At 36.7% G+C, this 6,429-nt stretch overlaps 1 pseudogene; it reads right to left on the reverse strand.

The window, feature by feature from the left end:
• Positions 1-1,348: 1,348 nt before the first annotated feature.
• Positions 1,349-5,964, reverse strand: LOC111546163 (annotated as a pseudogene).
• Positions 5,965-6,429: the final 465 nt, after the last annotated feature.

Raw genomic sequence — 6,429 nt, forward strand, 5'->3', positions numbered from 1 at the left:
CCCCGGGGCATGGATATGGTATATCCAAACAAGCAACTACTCTAATAGACATAAAAAGTAAAGAGGACAAAGAATATGATATAGAGTGGTTTGCAAGATACACTGAAAAGTGGAAAAGCAAGGTGTTACACCGCATTCAGGAGTGGAGCTTAACCCTCCACCCCCCTTTTAGCATGAACCAGACATAGTGACTCACTCATTCCCAAGGAATAGAATATGGAAAAAGAAAAGCAATCATTTTTTAGTGGGAAACTTTAGCAAGTACTACCCTAACCAACTGAGCAGAGTTAACATCACTAGTTTTAAGTCATGTTGATGGCATGTCCCCCATATGGCCTGATGAGAAAGGTACTTTATCTCTGTTATATTCTTCCCCAAAACCCATAATCCCAACCTTTTCATGAGAAAAACATCACCCAACTTGGTGAGTATTCTACAAAATACCCAACCAATACATCTCATGGCAAAGTCATGAATAAATTACAAACTGACAAACTTTAACAAACCAGGGAAGACTAAAGAGACATGTGACAAAATCCATTCCATCCATGTGAGATCCTTCATGGGATTCTGGAACAGTAAAAGAATATTAGTGGAAAAACTTGTAAAATCCAATGAATAGTCGTTTGTAAATATTGACTTTTTCTTTTTGGTTTGACAAATATTAGATAGGAAAACGTAATTTTAACTTCAGGAGAAACCATGTGAGGGGCATATGAGAACTCTAATATCTTTGCAACTCTTCTGAAAGCCTAATGTTATTTTAAAAGAAAATTTAGAAACAATATGGAAAAGAGTGTATGTAATGTCAAATCTGTTGTGAGAAATAAAAAATAAGAAAATAAATATGTTTTTCCTATTTTTACAAAAGAAAACACAGGAAAGATAAACTAGAAACTGATGACAGAAGTTTCTTATAAGAAATAAGTAGGAATGGAGTAGATGGGGTATGTGTGAGAACAAGACTTCCCTGATTATATCACATTCTATAGTTTTGATTTGTTAAATAAAATCTTTAATATTTTTATTGATAATATCTGTGAGGATAGCATCCAACTGACGCAAGGCAACATGATTGTGATGCAACGAAGAAGGGGGAAGTAACATGACATTTCCCTGAATCCCCACAGAAAACAAAGACCACCATAGTTATGACCAATTTACATGTGTATAGATTATTGTCCCCTTTGACAAAGTTTCACACACTAAAAAGGCACACTGGAAATAAGCTTAAGTCATTGCAGTACTCTCAAAAACAAGATGCTAGACACACACTTTATGATAGGTAGCGTTAACGTCTAGGTTAAACAGACGCTTTCCCCTGGCAGTGGAACATCCTTTCCTTTTCTCATTCATTTTCGTTGGAGGACTCCTTTTTCTGAATCAATTATACTTTATTATTCCTATTAAGCAATCTGAAAGGACTGGTGTAGCCTGCAGTGTAATGAACCTTTTCATTGAAAACTTTTAAAACTTTTCCTTCTTCCTTCAAAATGCTTAAATGCTTGCTAATGTCAACAGTTATTCTTTTTTTTTTTTTTTTTTTTTTTTGAGACAGACTGTCCCTCTGTGGCCCAGGCTGGAGTGCAATGGCTCCATCTCTGCTCATTGCAACCTCTGCCTCCCGGGTGCAAGCAATTCTCCTGCCTCAGCCTCCTTAGTAGCTGGGGTTACAGGCATGCGCCACCACGTCCGGATAATTTTTTCTGTATTTTTAGTGGAGATGGGATTTCCAGATGTTGGTCAGGTTGGTCTTGAACTCCTGACCTCGTGATTCACCCACCTCAGCCTCCCAAAGTGAAGTTGTTCTTGATTCTTTGGGGTCCTATAGTATCCATTGAATGAAACATAGTCATACTGGCTGTGTCTTCAATAAAATCATCTGACTCTGAAGGCCTGGGCAGATGGAATTGCTGTTCAGAGGAGATATACAGGGAAATGGTCTTGGTAGACTCACTAAAAGGACATGAACCAACCTCTGTGTAGCTTGTGAATGGAGCTGTCACCATTATTTTCATCTCTTTCTCCTTTTGCCTTGAATGTAGCTGTTCAGTTTTGTAAAGCCTATCTGGATGGCTGAACCCCTGTTCATAGACTCAACAGAAGTGCTGACTCACTTAACTGTTCATACTGTCAGATCCCATGACTTCAGAGCTGGGGGTTTGCCTCCTCTGGGGCCTTCCAGCCCAGTGTCCATAGCTTGAACCACCATGAAGGGTTGACATCTGGGCCCACCTGCCACCAGGCCAATCAAGCTGTGCCACCAGTTTTGATTTTTGATGCATGTAAATGTTCTACAGGTTCAAAATATGAAATTATGCCCAAAATAAAAACGTAGAATACAAACAGAAACAAATGAGCCTGAAAGTGTTCTTGCTGGATATTTTTGTATTAAACCCTAAATAAACAGAAGAATCTAGTATATGGGACATCCTTCAGGACAACCGACCTGGCCTATTTAAAGGATTCAAAGTCACAAAGGACAGAGTGAGTCTGCTGAGGGAAAGAGGAGCATTCTAAGGATACTACAGAGACATAACAATTACAGTGTGTGAACCTTTATTGGATCCTATAGAAAATGGGAAAAATTATCTTTATAAAACATTTTGGAAAAATGAGGAAATTTGGTATTTAGCATGGACTACATACTGTGTAGTATTACATAAGCAGTATAGATTTCTTAGATAGGATGATGGCTCCTTGTTTGTTGGAAGATGTTCCTGGTTTTGCCAGATGCATACTGAAGTTTTTAGAGGTGAGGTGTCACCATGGCTGAAATATACTTTCAGATGATTTGACAAAAAAGAAATATGTGTCTATCCATAAAAAGAGATAGAGGAATTTGGAAATTTTTAACAGTAAATCTAGTTGTGGGATACACTGGTGTTAATTGTACTCCTCTTTTAACTTTTCTATAGGTTTGAAAATTTTTCAAATAAGAAGAGATTTTAAAGTCAATTTATTCACTTTTCTAATCTTCCTTCTGATGAACACTCTCCATCAGGTTAGGTACTTTGTAGGATTCATTTTTCTCTGGTATTTTACTCATTTTTTCTATAGCTATTGGCCTACTTATGTATTATATTTCTCTGATCAATTTTGCTGATTTTTATTCTTAGGAGATCATCCATGTCATCCATATTTTCAAATTATTTAGCACTCTACATATTAAAGAGTACACATATAGAGTATTGTTTAAGTTATGGACGTCTCACCCAAATATGTTTCCACTTTCTTTCATATTTAATTCATTTGATTTTTAATTTCTCATATGGAAGCATATAGGATAACTATAGAAACAGTCACAAGCAATATAGGCCAATATATTCGGCCCTTAGAGCCAGTTAACTTGCCAAATGCTCACTAGATTTGAAGGCAACAGTAGTAGCTAGCTAGGGAAAAGTGCTGGTCATAGATAAAAATGGGATTGATACTAGGGAAAGTGTGGTCCTGTATCATTAATCATTAAATATGCTCATGTATACATATGATTTTAACCTCTTTTGCTCCTACATGCCTTCCTCTGTCTTATTTTTGAAAGGACAGGGTACAGTCACAGCCACACAAGTTGGTACCAGGCCAGTGATGCCGCTGGGATACCTGGCAGATGCAAAGGGCAGACTCACAGTGGGGCAAGATTTCCTCAAATGCAAGACATTCTCCTATGTATGGGATGGCATTTGGAAGATTATTTTCTAATTGTGTTTCTTCACTCTAAGTGCCTTCTCCATAATGTCAATACTGAAGGCTTGCTATCTGAGTTACAAAGAGTTACAAAGAAATTAAAGAAAATATTTCATACTTCCTAGTCTTAAAATATTAAAATCTAAAATCTGGAAATAACGTAAGAACAGAAATCCAAATACTGCATGTTCTCACTTGCAAGTGGGAGCTAAACTTTGAGAACTTATGAACACAAAGGGGGAACGACAGACACTGGGGTCTACTTGAGGGTGGAGTGTGGGAGGGGGGAGAAAAGACAACTATTGCGTACTGAGCTTAATTCCTGGGTTATGAAATATGTACAACCAATCCCCATGATATGAGCTCACCTCTGTAACAAACCTTCACGTGTACCCCTAAACCTAAAATAAAAGTTAATAAATAAATAAATAAATAAATAAATAAATAAATAAATAAATAAAACAAACCTGGGAAAATACTAACTAATATATACTTTGAGGACAGCTTATGCCTCTGAAAAATGATATAAAATATTTCACCCCAAAAATATTCACTTAAAAGTTTAATAATCTAAATATGATTCCCAAAAATCATATCAATATTTTTGGAGAGTTTGGAAAGCTGAATTGTTATAAGAAGCAGATATTTCTTCTATGTTTTCCCTCTTTTTTAATTTTAATAGAAGAGGATGATAATTTAATGAGGTCTAAAAATAAAATTGAGAAACTAAAATATCATCCTGGGGTATGTGGGAAAGTGCGTGGGCTTTCTGAGTTCAAATCCTAGCTCTACACATGGTACTGGGATAGTCATATTTCCCCTCCTGTAGGTTAGGGTGAGCAAATATCTATCAAAATAAAAAGAAATAATAAAAATAAGTTGAAAGCTGGAAACAATGTTGAATAAACACAAAACAAATTAGTGCTAGATAAAATATAACAAACTTATTTAAAATTTACCTCTTAGGAAAAAAAAAGAGGAAAATACCAGAAGATAGGAATAAAAGGGAAATTGAAGCCATAGCAACAATGCTAAGTCTGATTCTGCAATAGCTCTTGAGTAGTAAAATGGGACTATCAAAGTCAGTTAAGACTAAGAGTTCAGATTATATTGCCCAGGCATGCAAATATTTTGAAGCCTTAGGACTAAAAATTGCATAAAATTAGAAGTGGCACACCTTAATTACTGAGATGCTTCAAAGGACTGGATTACTAGTAAAAGAAGAGCTTGGGAGACAGGGTTAGGGGGGAATATGTTGTCCTACTGAGGAAAAATGAAGAAGTTTGTTTCTGTCTCAGCTGTAAATGAGAAAAGAAAAGAAAGAAAAAAGTCTTCCCGGAGAAATTGAAAACACAGACTGTGCCTCTCCTAGGTTTAGGATCTAACTATATACTCTTAGCATAGTATGGTAAAATTCAAGTTGACTAGTTAAAATAAAAAGTAAGACAAAATCTAGGAACATAAATTGATACAAAGTACTGACTAATGCTAGTTAGCCCTCAGCAGAGCAGATACAGGATCATAAAGGTGAATGATTGTATTAATCAAATAAGGAACATGCAAAAAGACATGGAAGAGTAGGTATGAGGATGTTTTAAAGAAGAAAAATCAGTGCTTAAGTTGAAGAAAATGGGAAGTGAAACTATTTGATGCTAATAAATAGATAGTGGTAAGACACAAAAGCACTGGAAATCACAATGATGTCAAAACACAAGTAGTGAGAGAGAGATCTGAAATAACCTTTCAGGTCTTCATATTAAGAAATTAACATGCTACATTTAGTATGGTAAAATTTAAGATTGCTTTGATGGAGTAAGCTCAGTAAGAATTTCTAAACAGGAGAGAATTCTTGAACAGAAAAATTAATAAAGGTTATTACTGTTAAAGAAGTTAATGTTAGAGTCAGGATGCCAACCACCCTCTCCCAGAATTCTGGCTGATAGAATGTACACAGGCTGATAGGGACTAAAATATCAGCTTATTAATAATAGCGCAATGCCCTTCAAATGCACAACTCTGTAACAAAGCTAAACATAATAATGTTGCTGGTATATGAGACAAAGTTGATGGCCTTCAAATACCTGCTCCAGTGTAATCTTAGTGACCCGCCTGTTGGGAGTGTTAAGTCCACAAAGCAGATTCTGCCTTGCCCACCTTGGTTTAACTACCAAAGTGAGTAATGAGCAAAACAGGAGGTAGAAGAGAGAATGACAATCTTCTGACCTAGTTGGTACTTACCACATAGGAAGAAGAAGTAAAGAAGAGCCCAATTCCTTTCATGCCAGTTTTTGGGCAGGTAAAAATGAGAAAGAAGGGAAGACATGAGGGAGGGGAAGGAAGGTTTGAAGGAATGAAAGAGAGAGAGAGGAAAACTGGTAGACAGAGAAAGAAATCCATATCCCATTTTTGAGGCTAAATAAAAGCATCAAAACAAAAAAGAAAAGAGATTCCAGGTCAAGATGGCCAACTAGAAGCAGCTAGTATGCATGACTTTCATCACAGAGAGGAACAAAATGGGCAAGTAAATACGGCACCTTCAACTGAAACATCTAGCTCCTCACACTGGGACTGATCAAGGAAATAGCAGAAACAGCTCAATCCATGGAGAATGTAGAAAAGCAGGGCAGGACAATGGCCCACCCAGGAGTGGGAGTGTAAAACAAAGCCAAGGGAACTTCTCCCCACCCAGGGAAGTGGTGAGTGAATGTGTGATTCTGGGAAACCACATTTCTCCCACAGATCTTT

The sequence above is a fragment of the Piliocolobus tephrosceles genome, chromosome 11 (genome assembly GCF_002776525.5).
Source record: "Piliocolobus tephrosceles isolate RC106 chromosome 11, ASM277652v3, whole genome shotgun sequence".
Classification (NCBI taxonomy): domain Eukaryota; kingdom Metazoa; phylum Chordata; class Mammalia; order Primates; family Cercopithecidae; genus Piliocolobus; species Piliocolobus tephrosceles.